General features: G+C 39.8%; 1 long non-coding RNA gene across 43 annotated transcripts; it reads right to left on the bottom strand.

The window, feature by feature from the left end:
- Positions 1–12,482: 12,482 nt before the first annotated feature.
- LOC127912096 (uncharacterized) lies at positions 12,483–15,737 on the bottom strand. 43 transcript variants are annotated; one of them, XR_008080711.1, is made up of 4 exons: positions 13,120–15,737; positions 12,970–13,080; positions 12,848–12,922; positions 12,483–12,811 (listed from the first exon to the last, which is right to left on the bottom strand). It is a non-coding gene; the product is annotated as an uncharacterized LOC127912096 (long non-coding RNA). The 43 variants fall into 43 exon arrangements; XR_008080700.1 differs by having other exon boundaries at positions 12,848–12,925; XR_008080710.1 differs by having other exon boundaries at positions 12,483–12,645; positions 12,731–12,811; positions 12,848–13,080.
- Positions 15,738–18,411: the final 2,674 nt, after the last annotated feature.

Genomic DNA, 18,411 nt, shown 5'->3' on the forward strand with positions numbered 1-18,411 from the left:
CCCTGGCACTGATCTAAGGCCTACCAGGGGTTCATATCAGGGGTTCCTACCAGGGGTTCCCCTGGGACTGATCTAAGGCCTACCAGGGGTTCATATCAGGGGTTCCCCTGGCACTGATCTAAGGCCTACCAGGGGTTCATATCAGGGGTTCCTACCAGGGGTTCCCCTGGCACTGATCTAAGGCCTACCAGGGGTTCCTACCAGGAGTTCCTACCAGGGGTTCCTACCAGGAGTTCCTACCAGGAGTTCCTACCAGGGGTTCCTACCAGGGTTCCTACCAGGAGTTCCTACCAGGGGTTCCTACCAGGAGTTCCTACCAGGGATTCCTACCAGAGGTTCCTACCAGGGATTCCTACCAGAGGTTCCTACCAGGGATTCCTACCAGAGGTTCCTACCAGGGGTTCCCACCAGGAGTTCCTACCAGGGGTTCCTACCAGGGATTCCTACCTGGAGTTTCTACCAGGGATTCCTACCAGGGATTCCTACCTGGAGTTTCTACCAGGGATTCCTACCAGAGTTCCTACCAGGAGTTCCTACCAGGGATTCCTACCTGGAGTTTCTACCAGGGATTCCTACCAGAGGTTCCTACCAGGAGTTCCTACCAGGGATTCCTACCTGGAGTTTCTACCAGGGATTCCTACCTGGAGTTCCTACCAGGAGTTCCCACCAGGACTTCCTACCAGGGGTTCCTACCAGGAGTTCCTACCAGGGATTCCTACCAGAGGTTCCTACCAGGGGTTCCTACCAGGGGTTCCTACCAGGAGTTCCTACCAGGGATTCCTACCTGGAGTTCCTACCAGGAGTTCCTACAGAAAAGCCAAGGTGGATCCAAGTACCAAATCACACACAACCTTCCAGGTCCTTCATAGTCGCCTCAACACACCAGCTAGTTGCCCAATCCAAAATCAACCCCGGTTTACACAGTTGCCCAATCCCAAATCAACCCCTAGATTTAACTGTGGATTTACCTCCCGACAAGCAGATATACAGTGCATTCAGAAAGTACAGAAAGTATTCAGACCCCTTTACTTTTTCCACATTTTGTTACAGCCTTATGCTAAAATGAATCAAATATTTTTTTCCTCTCATCAATCTACACACAATACCCAATTGTGTGTAAAAGCAAAAACAGGTTCTTGGAAATTTTTGCAAATGTATTCAAAGTAAAAATCTGAAATTCCTTATATACATGCACTTGAAATTGAGCTCAGGTGCATCCTGTTCCCATTGATCATCCTTGAGATGTTTCTACAACTTGGTTGGAGTCCACCTGTGGTAAATTGAATTGATTGGACATGATTTGAAAAGGCGCACACCTGTCTATATAAGGTCCCACAGTTGACAGTGCATGTCAGAACGAAGACCAAGCCATGAGGTCAAAGGAAATGTCTGTAGAGCTACGAGACAGGATTGTGTCGAGGCACAGATCTGGGGAAAGGTACCAAAAAATGACTGCAGCATTGAATAATAATAATAATAATATATGCCATTTAGCAGACGCTTTTATCCAAAGCGACTTAAGGTTCAAGAACACAGTGGCCGCCATCATTCTCAAATGGAAGAAGTTTGGAACCACCAAGACTCTTCCTTGGCCTCCCGTCCAAACTGAGCAATCGGGGAAAAGGGCCTTGGTCAGGGAGGTGACCAAGAACCTGATGGTCACTCTAACAGAGCCCCAGAGTTCCTCCGTGGAGATGGGAGAACCTTTCAGAAGAACAACCATCTCTGCAGCACTCTACCAATCAGGCTTTATTTATCAGGCCAGATGGAAGCCACTCCTCAGTAAAAGGCACATGCCAGCCCACTTGGAGTTTGTCAAAAGGCACTAAAGACTCTCAGACCATGAGAAACAAGATTCTCTGGTCTGATGAAACCCATATGTAACTCTTTGGCCTGAAGGCCAAGAGTCACACCTGGAGGAAACCTGGTACCATCCCTACGGTGAAGCATGGCGGCGGCAGCATCATGCTGTGGGGATGTCTTTCAGCGGCAGGGACTGGGAGACTACTCAGGATTAAGGGAAAGATGAACGGAGCAAAGTACAGAGATCCTTGAGGAAAACTTGCTCCAGAGCGCTCAGGACCTCAGACTGGGTTGAAGGTTCACCTTCCAACAGGACACAGCACACAGCCAAGACAACACAGGAGTGTCTTTGGGATGTCAGGATTGAGGGAGAGCCAGGACTTGAACCCGATTGAACCTCTCTGGAGAGACCTGAAAATAGCTGTGCAGAGACGCTCACCATCCAACCTGACAGAGCTTGACAGGATCTGCAGAGAAAAATGGGAGAAACTCCCCAAATACAGGTGTGTCAAGCTTGTAGCGTCATACCCAAGATGACTCAAGGCTGTAATCACTGCCAAAGGTGCTTCAACAAAGTACTGAGTAAAGGGTCTGAATACTTACGTAAATGTGATATTTAAATAGAGTATTTTTTTATAAATTGTCATTATGGGGTATCGTGTGTAGATTTATGAGGGGGGGGGGGGAAATGATTTAATCAATTTTAGAATAAGGTTGTAACGTAACAACATTTGGAAAAAGTCAAGGGGCCTGAATACTTTTCCAAATGTATTGTATGTTCATAGAAGCATCTCCAGTTTGTCTCTCCAGGGAGCTGTGTAGCTGTGGACGTGACGAGAGGCCCCGAGTCTGGGAGAAGGGCAACATTATCGTCCGTTATAATCTACCCATGGACCTCAGCTTCATGTATGCAGATCTGAAAACTTTTCTCACTGCAAGTGGGAGAGAATGCCATCAGACCTCTCTCTGTGTGTGTGTGTGTGTATGTGTGTGTGTGTGTGTGTGTGTGTGTGTGTGTGTGTGTGTGTGTGTGTGTGTGTGTGTGTGTGTGTGTGTGTGTGTGTGTGTGTGTGTGTGTGTGTGTATAAACGCACATCCAGTAATCCCAGGTCTTTGACATTAAACAACACAATTTATCAGCGTCGACAGCAACAGAGCACCCTGGTCTTTCTCCGATGTTCTGTCAGCGGCTCACCATGCTCCCATATTCACTCTTTATACGAAATATATCAGGTTAATGGGCCGTGCAGTCAGAGGTATCCTCTCTCTCACCAAGGAGAAAAAATGATCTGTTGAATAGTTGTGTGTCCTGCAGATAAATGGAGTTTTTCTTTTCTTTTGAAATATCATGAGATCTGAGAAAGCACAGAGGACATAACAAAACATGTTTGTCAAATGGAAAGCTACATGTTTGTCAAATGGAAAGGTATTTCCAAAGTTTTCCCGAGAGACAGACACATCAGAAATAATTCACACACCTTGACTTTTTCTAAATGTTTGTTGTGCTACAATGAGTCCATGCAACTTTTTATGAGACTTGTTAAGCACATTTTGACTCCTGAATTTATTTAGACTTGTCATAACAACATCGTTGAATACCTATTGACTCAAGACATTTCAGCTTTTCATTTTATAATAATTTGGAAAAACATAATTCCACTTTGACATTATGGGTTATTGTATGTTGGCCAGTGACAAAACAAAAAAAACACCCTCAATTTAATCCATTTTAAATTCAGGCTGTAACATGACAAAATGTTGAAAAAGTCAAGGGTTGTGAATACTTAAGTATTGTAAGTAGATCTGCTACTGGGAAAATGCTTTGAGGTGAGTAATAGCTCGATTCAATCCATATCACTGAAGTTTAGCCCTACAGCACGATTGAAATGTAAATGTCATTTCCATGGGTTATAGACTATTCCTCTGGTGCACAAGACGAGAATGGCAGTCTTGCCTAATACTGCAAATGTCCTCGGGATTTTGAGTAGTAACCACCTACTGTAGCAGACCGTGTCTGGTAAATGCTAGTGGTGAAGGAGAACAGGGTACAGAGGTTGAGAGAGGGGTTCACCCATTAGGGCTAAGGAGAACAGGCTATAGAGGTTGAGAGAGGGGTTCACCCATTAGGCTAAGGAGAACAGGCTACAGAGGTTGAGAGAGGGGTTCACCCATTAGGGCTAAGGAGAACAGGGTACAGAGGTTGAGAGAGGGGTTCACCCATTAGGGCTAAGGAGAACAGGCTATAGAGGTTGAGAGAGGGGTTCATCCATTAGGGCTAAGGAGAACAGGGTACAGAGGTTGAGAGAGGGGGTTCACCCATTAGGGCTAAGGAGAACAGGCTACAGAGGTTGAGAGGGGTTCACCCATTAGGGCTAAGGAGAACAGGGTACAGAGGTTGAGAGAGGGGGTTCAACCATTAGGGCTAAGGAGAACAGGCTATAGAGGTTGAGAGAGGGGGTTCACCCATTAGGGCTAAGGAGAACAGGCTATAGAGGTTGAGAGAGGGGTTCACCCATTCGGGCTAAGGAGAACAGGCTACAGAGGTTGAGAGAGGGGGTTCACCCATTCGGGCTAAGGAGAACAGGCTACAGAGGTTGAGAGAGGGGGTTCACCCATTAGGGCTAATGAGAACAGGGTACAGAGGTTGAGAGAGGGGTTCACCCATTAGGGCTAATGAGAACAGGGTACAGAGGTTGAGAGAGGGGTTCACCCATTAGGGCTAAGGAGAACAGGCTACAGAGGTTGAGAGAGGGGTTCACCCATTAGGGCTAAGGAGAACAGGCTATAGAGGTTGAGAGAGGGGTTCACCCATTAGGGCTAAGGAGAACAGGCTATAGAGGTTGAGAGAGGGGTTCACCCATTAGGGCTAAGGAGAACAGGCTATAGAGGTTGAGAGAGGGGTTCACCCATTAGGGCTAAGGAGAACAGGCTACAGAGGTTGAGAGAGGGGTTCACCCATTAGGGCTAAGGAGAACAGGGTACAGAGGTTGAGAGAGGGGTTCACCCATTAGGGCTAAGGAGAACAGGGTACAGAGGTTGAGAGAGGGGTTCACCCATTAGGGCTAAGGAGAACAGGCTATAGAGGTTGAGAGAGGGGTTCACCCATTAGGGCTAAGGAGAACAGGCTACAGAGGTTGAGAGAGGGGGTTCACCCATTAGGGCGAAGGAGAACAGGCTACAGAGGTTGAGAGAGGGGGTTCACCCATTAGGGCTAAGGAGAACAGGCTACAGAGGTTGAGAGAGGGGGTTCACCCATTAGGGCTAAGGAGAACAGGCTACAGAGGTTGAGAGAGGGGGTTCACCCATTAGGGCTAAGGAGAACAGGCTACAGAGGTTGAGAGAGGGGGTTCACCCATTAGGGCTAAGGAGAACAGGCTACAGAGGTTGAGAGAGGGGGTTCACCCATTAGGGCTAAGGAGAACAGGCTACAGAGGTTGAGAGAGGGGTTCACCCATTAGGGCTACAAGGGAGAACAGGCTACAGAGGTTGAGAGAGGGGTTCACCCATTAGGGCTAAGGAGAACAGGCTACAGAGGTTGAGAGAGGGGGTTCACCCATTAGGGCTAAGGAGAACAGGCTACAGAGGTTGAGAGAGGGGTTTCACCCATTAGGGCTAAGGAGAACAGGCTACAGAGGTTGAGAGAGGGGGTTCACCCATTAGGGCTAAGGAGAACAGGCTACAGAGGTTGAGAGGGGGGGTTCACCCAGAAGGGCTTTGTAGATGATATGCCTTCTGCACATATGTCATGTTTGGAGTTGTGTTACGCTGTTATGTTGTCACATCCTGACCATAGAAAGCCTGTATTTTCTATGGTAGAGTAGGTCAGGGCGTGACTAGGGGATTTAGTCTAGTTTATTATATCTATGTGGGGTTCTAGGTTTAATTTGCTATGTTGCTGTTTGTGTATGATTCCCAATTAGAGGCAGCTGGTAATCGTTGTCTCTAATTGGGGATCATACTTAAGTTGCATTTTTCCACCTGAGGATTATGGGATATTGTTTGAATGTATGTGTTTTGGGTTAGTGCACATAACATCTCTATAGTCACGGTTCGTTTTTAGTTGATTGTTTATTTGTTTTTGTCAATAAAGTTTCACTTTATTCCTTAAAATGATGTGGAACTCAACATACACTGTGCCTTGGTCCGACCATCATTATTACGATCCACGTGACATATGTGGAAACTTGTTTCTTTCCAGTTGAGTTGCCATGGTCGTGTCAGTACACAGAAACTTGTTTCTTTCCAGTTGAGTTGCCATGGTCGTGTCAGTACACAGAAACTTGTTTCTTTCCAGTTGAGTTGCCATGGTCGTGTCAGTACACAGAAACTTGTTTCTTTCCAGTTGAGTTGCCATGGTCGTGTCAGTACACAGAAACTTGTTTCTTTCCAGTTGAGTTGCCATGGTCGTGTCAGTACACAGAAACTTGTTTCTTTCCAGTTGAGTTGCCATGGTCGTGTCAGTACACAGAAACTTGTTTCTTTCCAGTTGAGTTGCCATGGTCGTGTCAGTACACAGAAACTTGTTTCTTTCAGTTTTGCCAGTCAGTACACAGAAACTTGTTTCTTCCCAGTTGAGTTGCCATGGTCGTGTCAGTACACAGAAACTTGCTTCTTCCCAGTTGAGTTGCCATGGTCGTGTCAGTACACAGAAACGTGTTTCTTTCCAGTTGAGTTGCCATGGTCGTGTCAGTACACAGAAACTTGTTTCTTTCCAGTTGAGTTGCCATGGTCGTGTCAGTACACAGAAACTTTAAAGAGCAACTGTTCCTTAAAAAACATATTTTATGTGGCATATGTGGCATTGATATGAGTCAGAAATATTTATTCTACTGTCAAAATTGACTACAAAGTGTAAATAGGATAATTTTGGTCATAAAGTCAGTCTCGTCCAAAACAGAGTTTTGTGACTTGTGGTTGTGACTGTATCACAATGTAAATAAAGGATGGGTTTGTTTCATTCCTGCCACATGCCCACAGCTGGCAGCACACAAGTAATCATCCATTCGGATTTCAGCAGCACGCCACCTGATCGTAATGCTTGTGGTAAATTTGGGTTGGCTTTGGATATCCCTATGGGGATAGTTACCATCGCTAAATTACACAATGTACATGTGTGTAATATCAGATCTCCTCTTCGTCTGAAGAGGAGTAAGGATCGAACCAAGATGCAGCGTGGTAAGTGTCCATAACTTTAATCAAAGAAAGCACTGAACACTGAATCAAAAATAACAAAAGAAACGTGAAGAAACGAAACTGAAACAGTATAGTGTGGCGACAATCACTGACATGGAAACAAACACCCACAAACCAACAGTGAAACCCAGGCTACCTCAGTATCATTCTCAATCAGAGACAACTAACGACACCTGCCTCTGATTGATAACCATACTAGGCCAACATAGAAAAACAAACATAGACTGCCCACCCCAACTCACGCCCTGACCATACTAAATAAAGACAAAACAAAGGAAATAAAGGTCAGAACGTGACAATGTGAGAATATATACAATATGTGACAATATGTTAAGATTCCAATACTCCAAATGTCAATGACTTATAAACAAACCTCAAACCAACTATAAATTGTAGACATTCATATACAAATATTGAAACCATGTAATGATAAAACTAAAAGGTGTACAAAATGAAGATATTGTCTAGTTTACATTGTGTCCCTAACTAGCCCCAGAGATAGGCTATCCAAAGTCAAAGTCAAGTCACACACCAGCCAGCTAAAGCTAATTGGCAAAATCATTTGGCTAAATCTTCCCACCTGCGAACACACATAACACACGCGAGACACCCACGTCAAACCACACCCCTAAACCCTGTTTAATTAAGTAATGGCCGCTAGCATTTCTTAATGAACCAAATCTAAAATGAGGCCAAACCAGGAAGTGCAGTCGCCCTTTAAAACGAAGTAATGACATGTTGCACCTCTACCTTGCAACCTTTCAGATGAGCCAAGGAGGAGGACAGATGACAACAGCAGGTCAGTGGAGTACTTGGAACAGCAGCAACCAGGGGCAAATGGCAAGGTAGAAAAACATCTCATCTCTCAATGTTCTCATCTCTCAATGTTCTAATCTCTCAATGTTCTAATCTCTCAATATTCTAATATCTCAATGTTCTAATCTCTCAATGTTCTAATCTCTCAATGTTCTAATCTCTCAATGTTCTAATATCTCAATGTTCTAATATCTCAATATTCTAATATCTCAATGTTCTAATCTCTCAATGTTCTAATATCTCAATATTCTAATATCTCAATGTTCTAATCTCTCAATATTCTAATCTCTCAATGTTCTAATCTCTCAATGTTCTAATCTCTCAATGTTCTAATCTCTCAATGTTCTAATCTCTCAATGTTCTAATCTCTCAATGTTCTAATCTCTCAATGTTCTAATCTCTCAATGTTCTAATATCTCAATGTTCTAATATCTCAATATTCTAATCTCTCAATATTCTAATATCTCAATGTTCTAATATCTCAATGTTCTAATCTCTCAATGTTCTAATCTCTCAATATTCTACTCTCTCAATATTCTAATATCTCAATGTTCTAATCTCTCAATATTCTAATCTCTCAATGTTCTAATCTCTCAATGTTCTAATCTCTCAATGTTCTAATCTCTCAATATTCTAATCTATCAATATTCTAATCTCTCAATGTTCGAATCTCTCAATGTTCTCATCTCTCAATGTTCTAATCTCTAAATGTTCTAATCTCTCAATATTCTAACCTCTCAATGTTCTAATCTCTCAATATTCATCTCAAAGTGCGCCAAATTCGTGCATTTAGCTGTTGAGATTTTTTGACCAGACCACCCTGCTGGTTTTGGGCTAAGCCTCAAAGTCTTCAAATCCTAGAAATGGCCATAAATTATAGAATAATAGCCATCTATATCAACATGATCTAATTAGCTTGAGTTTGGGTTTGTTTTTGCTGAATAATATAATAATATACTGTAATAATATAATAATTTACAGTAATAATATACTATAATAACATAATAATATACTGTAATAATTTACTGTAATAATATACTGTAATAACATTTCATAATATACTGTAATAATATAATATACTGTAATAATATAATAATATACTGTAATAACATAATATAATAATATATTGTAATATAATAATTTACTGTAGTTATATATTAATATAATGTAATAATATAATAATATATGTAATTATATAATAATATACTGTAATAATATAATATTGTACTGTAATATACTGTAATTATATAATATTATACAGTAATAATATAATAATATACAGTAATAATATAATAATGTACTGTAATAATATAATAATGTACTGTAATAATGTAATAATATACAGTAATAATATAATAACATACTGTAATAATATAATCATATACTGTAATTATATAATATTATACAGTAATAATATAATAATATACAGTAATAATATAATAATGTACTGTAATAATATAATAATGTACTGTAATAATGTAATAATATACAGTAATAATATAATAACATACTGTAATAATATAATCATATACTGTAATTATATAATCATATACTGTAATACTATAACAATATGCTGTAATAATATAATAATATATATATACATCCACAGAAGATAGGGATTATATTTCCATTCAGTATGCAATGTTTTGTAACTAATAGTGAAACCTCTGCTATTTGTCTCCTACTTTGCTACTTGGTCAGTGGTGCCTCTCCCATTGAATGTCAAACCAGTCACGGGGGTGTCAGAGTTCTTTTCATTATAAACTTGTGTAGCTAACAAGATATAAATAGGATGTATTTGTATTCCATCTGATTGTATGGGACCTTAACACCATATGCTCTCCACAGCTCACGGAACACAGCCTGTCTGCCTTTCCCTCATAGAAATATCAGCTTTTCGGCAGACTTTCTCTCATCCCTAATGTATTTTTCTTCTCTCATCCCTAATGTATTTTTCTTCTCTCATCCCTAATGTATTTTTCTTCTCTCATCCCTAATGTATTTTTCTTCTCTCATCCCTAATGTATTTTTCTTCTCTCATCCCTAATGTATTTTTCTTCTCTCATCCCTAATGTATTTTTCTTCTCTCATCCCTAATGTATTTTTCTTCTATCATCCCTAATGTATTTTTCTTCTCTCTCATCCCTAATGTATTTTTCTTCTCTCTCATCCCTAATGTATTTTTCTTCTCTCATCCCTAATGTATTTTTCTTCTCTCATCCCTAATGTATTTTTCTTCTCTCATCCCTAATGTATTTTTCTTCTCTCATCCCTAATGTATTTTTCTTCTCTCATCCCTAATGTATTTTTCTTCTCTCATCCCTAATGTATTTTTCTTCTCTCATCCCTAATGTATTTTTCTTCTCTCATCCCTAATGTATTTTTCTTCTCTCATCCCTAATGTATTTTTCTTCTCTCTCATCCCTAATGTATTTTTCTTCTCTCATCCCTAATGTATTTTTCTTCTCTCATCCCTAATGTATTTTTCTTCTCTCATCCCTAATGTATTTTTCTTCTCTCATCCCTAATGTATTTTTCTTCTCTCATCCCTAATGTTTTTCTTCTCTCATCCCTAATGTATTTTTCTTCTCTCATCCCTAATGTATTGTATTTTTCTTCTCTCATCCCTAATGTATTTTTCTTCTCTCATCCCTAATGTATTTTTCTTCTCTCATCCCTAATGTATCCCTAATGTATTTTTTCTTCTCTCATCCCTAATGTATTTTTCTTCTCTCATCCCTAATGTATTTTCTTCTCTCTCATCCCTAATGTATTTTTCTTCTCTCATCCCTAATGTATTTTCTTCTCTCATCCCTAATGTATTTTTCTTCTCTCATCCCTAATGTATTTTTCTTCTCTCATCCCTAATGTATTTTTCTTCTCTCATCCCTAATGTATTTTTCTTCTCTCATCCCTAATGTATTTTTCTTCTCTCATCCCTAATGTATTTTTCTTCTATCATCCCTAATGTATTTTCTTCTCTCATCCCTAATGTATTTTTCTTCTCTCATCCCTAATGTATTTTTCTTCTATCATCCCTAATGTATTTTCCTTCTATCATCCCTAATGTATTTTTCTTCTCTCATCCCTAATGTATTTTTCTTCTATCATCCCTAATGTATTTTCCTTCTATCATCCCTAATGTATTTTCTTCTCTCATCCCTAATGTATTTTTCTTCTATCATCCCTAATGTATTTTCCTTCTATCATCCCTAATGTATTTTCCTTCTATCATCCCTAATGTTTTTCTTCTCTCCCTAATGTATTTTTCTTCTATCATCCCTAATGTATTTTTCTATCATCCCTAATGTATTTTTCTTCTCTCATCCCTAATGTATTTTTCTTCTCTCATCCCTAATGTATTTTTCTTCTCATCCCTAATGTATTTTTCTTCTCTCATCCCTAATGTATTTTTCTTCTCTCATCCCTAATGTATTTTTCTTCTCTCATCCCTAATGTATTTTTCTTCTCTCATCCCTAATGTATTTTTCTTTTCATCCCTAATGTATTTTTTCTCTCATCCCTAATGTATTCTCATCCCTTCTCTCATCCCTAATGTATTTTTCTTCTCTCATCCCTAATGTATTTTCTTTCTCTCATTAATGTATTTTTCTTCTCTCATCCCTAATGTATTTTTCTTCTCTCATCCCTAATGTATTTTTCTTCTCATCCCTAATGTATTTTTCTTCTCTCATCCCTAATGTATTTTTCTTCTCTCATCCCTAATGTATTTTTCTTCTCTCATCTAATGTATTTTTTCTTCTCTCATCCCTAATGTATTTTTCTTCTCTCATCCCTAATGTATTTTTCTTCTCTCATCCCTAATGTATTTTTCTTCTCTCATCCCTAATGTATTTTTTTTCCCTAATGTATTTTTCTTCTCTCATCCCTAATGTATTTTTCTTCTCTCATCCCTAATGTATTTTTCTTCTCTCATCCCTAATGTATTTTTCTTCTCTCATCCCTAATGTATTTTTCTTCTCTCATCCCTAATGTATTTTTCTCTCATCCCTAATGTATTTTTCTTCTATCATCCCTAATGTATTTTTCTTCTCTCATCCCTAATGTATTTTTCTTCTCTCATCCCTAATGTATTTTTTTCTTCCCTAATGTATTTTTCTTCTATCATCCCTAATGTATTTTTCTTCTATCATCCCTAATGTATTTTTCTTCTCTCCCTAATGTATTTTTCTTCTATCATCCCTAATGTATTTTCCTTCTATCATCCCTAATGTATTTTTCTTCTCATCCCTAATGTATTTTTCTTCTATCATCCCTAATGTATTTTCCTTCTATCATCCCTAATGTATTTTTCTTCTCTCATCCCTAATGTATTTTTTCTTCTCTCATCCCTAATGTATTTTTCTTCTCTCATCCCTAATGTATTTTTCTTCTCTCATCCCTAATGTATTTTTCTGAGCAATACAAACAGATCTGTTGCATACTGCGATATGAACTCTGTTTAAGTAGTAGTCGTGTTTTGTAAGTACTTATTAGGACACAGTGTGCATAAATAAATACAGTGAGGGGAAAAAAGTATTTGATCCCCTGCTGATTTTGTATGTTTGCCCACTGACAAAGAAATGATCAGTCTATAATTTTAATGGTAGGTTTATTTGAATAGTGAGAGACAGAATAACAACAAGAATCAAAGATAAACGCATGTCAAAAATGTTATAAATAGATTTAATTGATCCCTCATTTTAATGAGGGAAATAAGTATGTATTTGTTAAGTCAATATTTATAGTACACACCTCCTCCTCATGGAATATTATAATATTTATAGTACACACCTCCTCCTCATGGAATATTATAATATTTATAGTACACACCTCCTCATGAAATAGAATATTATAATATTTATAGTACACACCTCCTCCTCATGAAATAGAATATTATAATATTTATAGTACACACCTCCTCCTCATGGAATATTATAATATTTATAGTACACACCTCCTCCTCATGGAATATTATAATATTTATAGTACACACCTCCTCCTCATGGAATATTATAATATTTATAGTACACACCTCCTCATGGAATATTATAATATTTATAGTACACACCTCCTCCTCATGGAATATTATAATATTTATAGTACACACCTCCTCCTCATGGAATATTATAATATTATAATATTTATAGTACACACCTCCTCATGGAATATTATAATATTTATAGTACACACCTCCTCCTCATGGAATATTATAATATTTATAGTACACACCTCCTCATGGAATATTATAATATTTATAGTACACACCTCCTCCTCATGGAATATTTTAATATTTATAGTACACACCTCCTCCTCATGGAATATTATAATATTTATAGTACACACCTCCTCCTCATGGAATATTATAATATTTATAGTACACACCTCCTCATGAAATAGAATATTATAATATTTATAGTACACACCTCCTCATGAAATAGAATATTATAATATTTATAGTACACACCTCCTCATGAAATAGAATATTATAATATTTATAGTACACACCTCCTCATGAAATAGAATATTATAATATTTATAGTACACACCTCCTCATGAAATAGAATATTATAATATTTATAGTACACACCTCCTCATGAAATAGAATATTATAATATTTATAGTACACACCTCCTCATGAAATAGAATATTATAATATTTATAGTACACACCTCCTCATGAAATAGAATATTATAATATTTATAGTACACATCTCCTCCTCATGGAACATTAAGGACAAGTTGACAGCAACCAAATTCATTGCCAACCTGAGTCTTTCTTTCTCTGTCTCCCCTCTCTCTGTCTCTTACGGTCTCTCTCTCTCTTTGTCTTTCTCTCCTCTCTCTCACTGTCTCTCCTCTCTGTCTTTCTCTCCTCTCCCCCTCTGACTGTCTCTCTCTCTCTGACTGTCTCTCCTCTCTCTCTCTTTGTCTTTCTCTCCTCTCTGTGTCTCTCTCTCTCTTTGTCTTTCTCTCCTCTTTCTCTCTCTGTCTCTCTCCTCTCTGTCTCTCTCTCTTTGTCTTTCTCTCTCTCTCACTCCGTGTCCCTCACTGTTTCTCCTCTCTCTCTCACTCCGTGTCCCTCACTGTCTCTCCTCTCTCTCTCTCTCTCTCTCTGACTGTCTCTCCTCTCTGCCTCTCTCTCTCTCCTCTCTGTCTTTCTCTCCTCTCTCTCACTCTGTGTCCCTCACTCTGTCTCCTCTCTCTCATTGTCTCTCTCTCTCTCTCTCTCTCGTCGGAGTGCATGCTGGGAGTGAGTCGTCAAGCAGGAGTGATTGTGAGAGCGAATGGAATTTCTTTTCACTCTATTGGGTTTTGGTATGTATATATATATATATTGTTTAGTTGTTTTAAGGGTATCTTGTTTAACTATCACTAAGCACGTATAGGGGTGGTGGGATCTTTGAGGTTGGTTTTTCGCGAGGGCACAACCAGCGGGTGGGGCTGGTTGCAATGGCCACTCACGGAAGTGTAGAGTTTGAAAAACTTAGTCGGAGGCATGGAGTAAAGATTCCTGCTGCGGCCGGGTGTTCAGTGGAAGAATGTAGCTTGGCTGTGGGTGCTATCATTGGGTATGATAGCATCAAATCAGCCTCAAGGATGAATAGCGCTGTAGTGATATTCTTAGATTCAATTGAAAAGGTGAATAAGATAGTTGAGAGGGGTGTGGTGTTGCGGGAGACACAGACGCCGGTATTTCCGCTTATGAATCCGGCGAAGAAAGTTATGCCCTCTCACGTGCCACCATTTGTTAGAGATGAAGTGTTGGAGCGAGAGTTCTCACCATGGTCAAATCGTATCTACAATAAAGAAGGTTCTTTTTGGATGCAAATCTCCGTTGTTGAAACATGTCGTGTCTCATAGGAGACAAGTGCATATGATTTTAAAAAAGGACGGAGATGAATTGAATTTAGCGTTCAGCTTTAAGATTGATGGATTTGATTATGTCTTCTATGCATCTACTGAATCAATGAAATGCTTTGGCTGTGGAAGAGAGGGGCATTTGGTGCGTAGTTGTCCCGAGAATGAGCGCGCTGAGCCTGGTAGTAGCTCTAGTGCGGGTGCAACTAACGCACCACCGCGAAGGGATGAACATACTAAGGGTGCAGGGGAAGGGAGAAGGTGGGCAGTTGTGGGGGCAATTGTGGTAGATCAGAACAAAGAGGGAGGGGAAACAGTAGGTGAGATTGCGACTGCCGTCGCTGAGGTGGTGCTGGAAAATGAAATTGGAGGTCAAGAGGAGATTGAAATAACGGAAAAGGAAGCGGATGTTTTCAAAATACCGAGGAGTAAAAGGAAGAATTTAAGGGGTGGTGAAGGGTCTAATTCTAAGAGAAATGTAGAGATTGATAAATCAGTTGAAGATGAACAAGTTGTAGAGATGGTGGAGTTTTCTTCTGGGGAGGATAGTGAGAGTGAGTCATCTGACGCGTCACAACAATACAGTGAGATAAATGGGGTGGAAGGGAGGTATGGGATCGAGAAGATACGTCAATTTCTGAAGTTGACAAAAGGGAAGAAATATATGCAGGATTACAATGTAACTGATCTTTTCCCTGAACGTGAATTGTTTATTGAATCAGCAAAGTTTCTGATGTCAAGAATTACAGGGGGAAGTTTGAAAAGCCCTGAAATTGCTAGACTCAAGAAAGTGGTCACGAGAGTGATAAGTGATGTAAATTCTAAAGAAAATGAAAGAGTTCAGTTGCAGTTTTACCTCTGTAAAGAGATGTGGTGGCTGTATCTTCCTCTGTATATTTTTTTCATCCATGAGCAGTTTTAAGATTTCTTCTTTAAACGTAAATGGGGCAAGAGATGGTAAAAAAAGAGCCATGGTGTATGAGTTAATTAGGGGAAAGGGAAGTGACATACATTTTCTACAAGAAACGCATAGTAATTTGGAAAATGAAGTTATGTGGCACAGGAGTGGGGGGACAGTGGGTGTATACATAAAAACTCAAAAGTGGGGGTGTGGTTATCTTTTCTCAAAAGGGTTTTTGCCTTTGTCATATGAGGTTGAAGAGATAGTTGAGGGGAGGTTATTAAAAGTTAGAGCAAGGTATGAAAACATCACTATGTGTCTGATAAATGTATATGCCCCAGTGGTGACAGTTGAGAGGGTATTTTTTTAGAGACATTATCAAATACCATTGAGAAATGTAACAAAGAAGATTATTTGTTTATTGCTGGGGATTTTAACTGCACAGTTAGCGATTTAGATAGAAATCACCAAGAACCTCATATAGCCTCAAGGACTTTTTAAAAACGCCTCATTGTAACACATGAACTGTGTGATATTTGGCGGAGTCAACATGGAGGAACAAGGCAGTAGACCTGGGCGCATGTGAGGGAGAACATCATCTCTATGGCCAGGTTAGATAGGTTTTATGTTTTTGAGCATCAATCTCAGGTCTGTAAATCAAGTGTGATAATCCCAGTGGGATTTTCTGATCATTGTTTAATAACAGAGGTGGTGTTCATTAACCATGTAAAACCCAAAAGCGCATACTGGCATTTTAATATAACTTTATTGAGTGATGCTCACTTCAGGAACTGTTTCAGTTTTTTTGGGAGAGGTGGAGGTCTCAAAAGGCCAGTTTTGTATCCCTTCAACAGTGGTGGGATATAGGGAAAATCCAGATTAAACTATTTTGTAATCAATACACGAGGAATGTCACCAAGGATATCACCAGATCAATGAAAGCCCTAGAGTTTGAAATAGTGGAACTCATGACGTTGGTTGAGACCACAGGAGATTGAGGCCATACTCAGGCCCTCAAGAGGAGAAAAGCTGCATTGGCAGACCTGCTGGGTATCAGAGCACAGGGGGCATTGGTGAGAAGTAAGTTTCAGGGAATATCTGAAATGGATGCCTCATCCAAATGTTTCTTTGGTTTAGAGAAAAAGAATGGACAAAGAAAAATTATTAATTGTCTCAAATCAGCTGTTGGACAAGAGCTCACTAGCCCTAGTGAAATTAGAAAGAGGGCAGTAGAGTTCTATGCTGAGCTCTACAAGTGTGAGTACAAAGAGGATAAAACAGTGACACAGCAGTTCTTTGATGGGCTCCCGAAAGTGGCTGCAGAAGCTCAGGTTGAGGTTGAGCAACCATTGTCTTTGCAGGATTTATACACTGCATTAAAAGGCATGGAAAATGGAAGGGCACCAGGCATTGATGGGCTTCCCGTTGACTTTTTTAAGTCTTTTTGGGCTATGTTGGGAGAGGATTGGTTAGAAGTAGTTAATGATAGTTTAACCGGAGGGTTACTACCAATAACCTGCAGAAGGGCTGTCCTCACCCTACTGCCCAAAAAGGGTGACCCGAGGGAGGTGAAGAACTGGAGGCTGGTGGCTTTATTGTGCACTGATTATAAGATATTGTCAAAGGCTTTGTCCAACAGGCTGAGGGAGGTGAAGAACTGGAGGCCGGTGGCTTTATTGTGCACTGATTATAAGATATTGTCAAAGGCTTTGTCCAACAGGCTGAGGGAGGTGATGGGGCAAATCATACATACGGATCAGTCCTACTGTGTTCCTGGCAGGCAGATAGGGGATAACATTTCTCTGATTCTGGATTTTTTTGGACGTCTCTAGGGCTATTGGGTTGGATGCTGGTCTAATTTCAATTGATCAGGAAAAGGCATTTGACCGAGTTGAACATCAATATTTATGGCACACGTTTGAGGCGTTTGGGTTCAGCTCTGGTTTTATTGCCATGATAAAGGTGATATATGGTGACATTGAAAGTGTATTGAAAGTTAACGGTGGTTTGAGTGCTCCTTTTAAAGTGTGTAGAGGTATTAGGCAGGGATGTTCTTTGTCAGGAATGTTATATGCCATTGCTATAGAGCCACTACTAAATAGCATTAGAAGTCGCATTGCAGGGGTGTGCCTTTCAGAGGATATTCCTCCTATTCGTCTCTCAGCCTATGCTGATGATGTAGTTGTGCTAGTGAAAAATCAAGAGGAGGTGGATAGCTTGAGTCTAATGGTTGATCGTTTTAGGGGAATATCCTCTGCAAAGGTAAATTGGGAAGAGTTGTGCTTTACAGATTGGAGAATGGTCGGGAGGGATCATGGCTTTGCCAGGGGGGCTAGAATGGTGTAAGGGAGGTTTTAAGTATCTTGGAGTGTACCTAGGAGATGAGGGGACTATGGAAAAAAATTGGAGTGGGGTGGTTAAAATGGTGGAAGGGAGGATGAGGAGATGGCGTTGGTTACCATCTCGTATGTCATATAGGGGGCGCACTATTATAGTTAACAATGTGATTGCCTCTGCACTGTGGCATCGGTTGTCAGTTTTAGAACCACCATCTGGCCTTCTGGCTAAGATACAGGCAATTATTGTGGATTTCTTTTGGGATAAATATCACTGAGTTCCACAAAGTGTATTTGTCAAAAGAGGAGGGGGGACAAGGTCTTGTACATCTTGCTAGTAGGGCTGCTGCTTTCCGGTTTCAGTTTATTCAAAGGTTGCTTTATGGACCGGAAAATGTGGTGTGGAGAGGGGTGGCAGGTCTTATATTACAGCGGGTTGGAGGATTAGGTTTAAAGAAGGCTTTATTTCTGGTTGATAGTAGCCCGATTTCTAGGGAGGGAG

The sequence above is a fragment of the Oncorhynchus keta genome, chromosome 26, assembly GCF_023373465.1.
Source record: "Oncorhynchus keta strain PuntledgeMale-10-30-2019 chromosome 26, Oket_V2, whole genome shotgun sequence".
NCBI classification, from domain to species: Eukaryota; Metazoa; Chordata; class Actinopteri; order Salmoniformes; family Salmonidae; genus Oncorhynchus; species Oncorhynchus keta.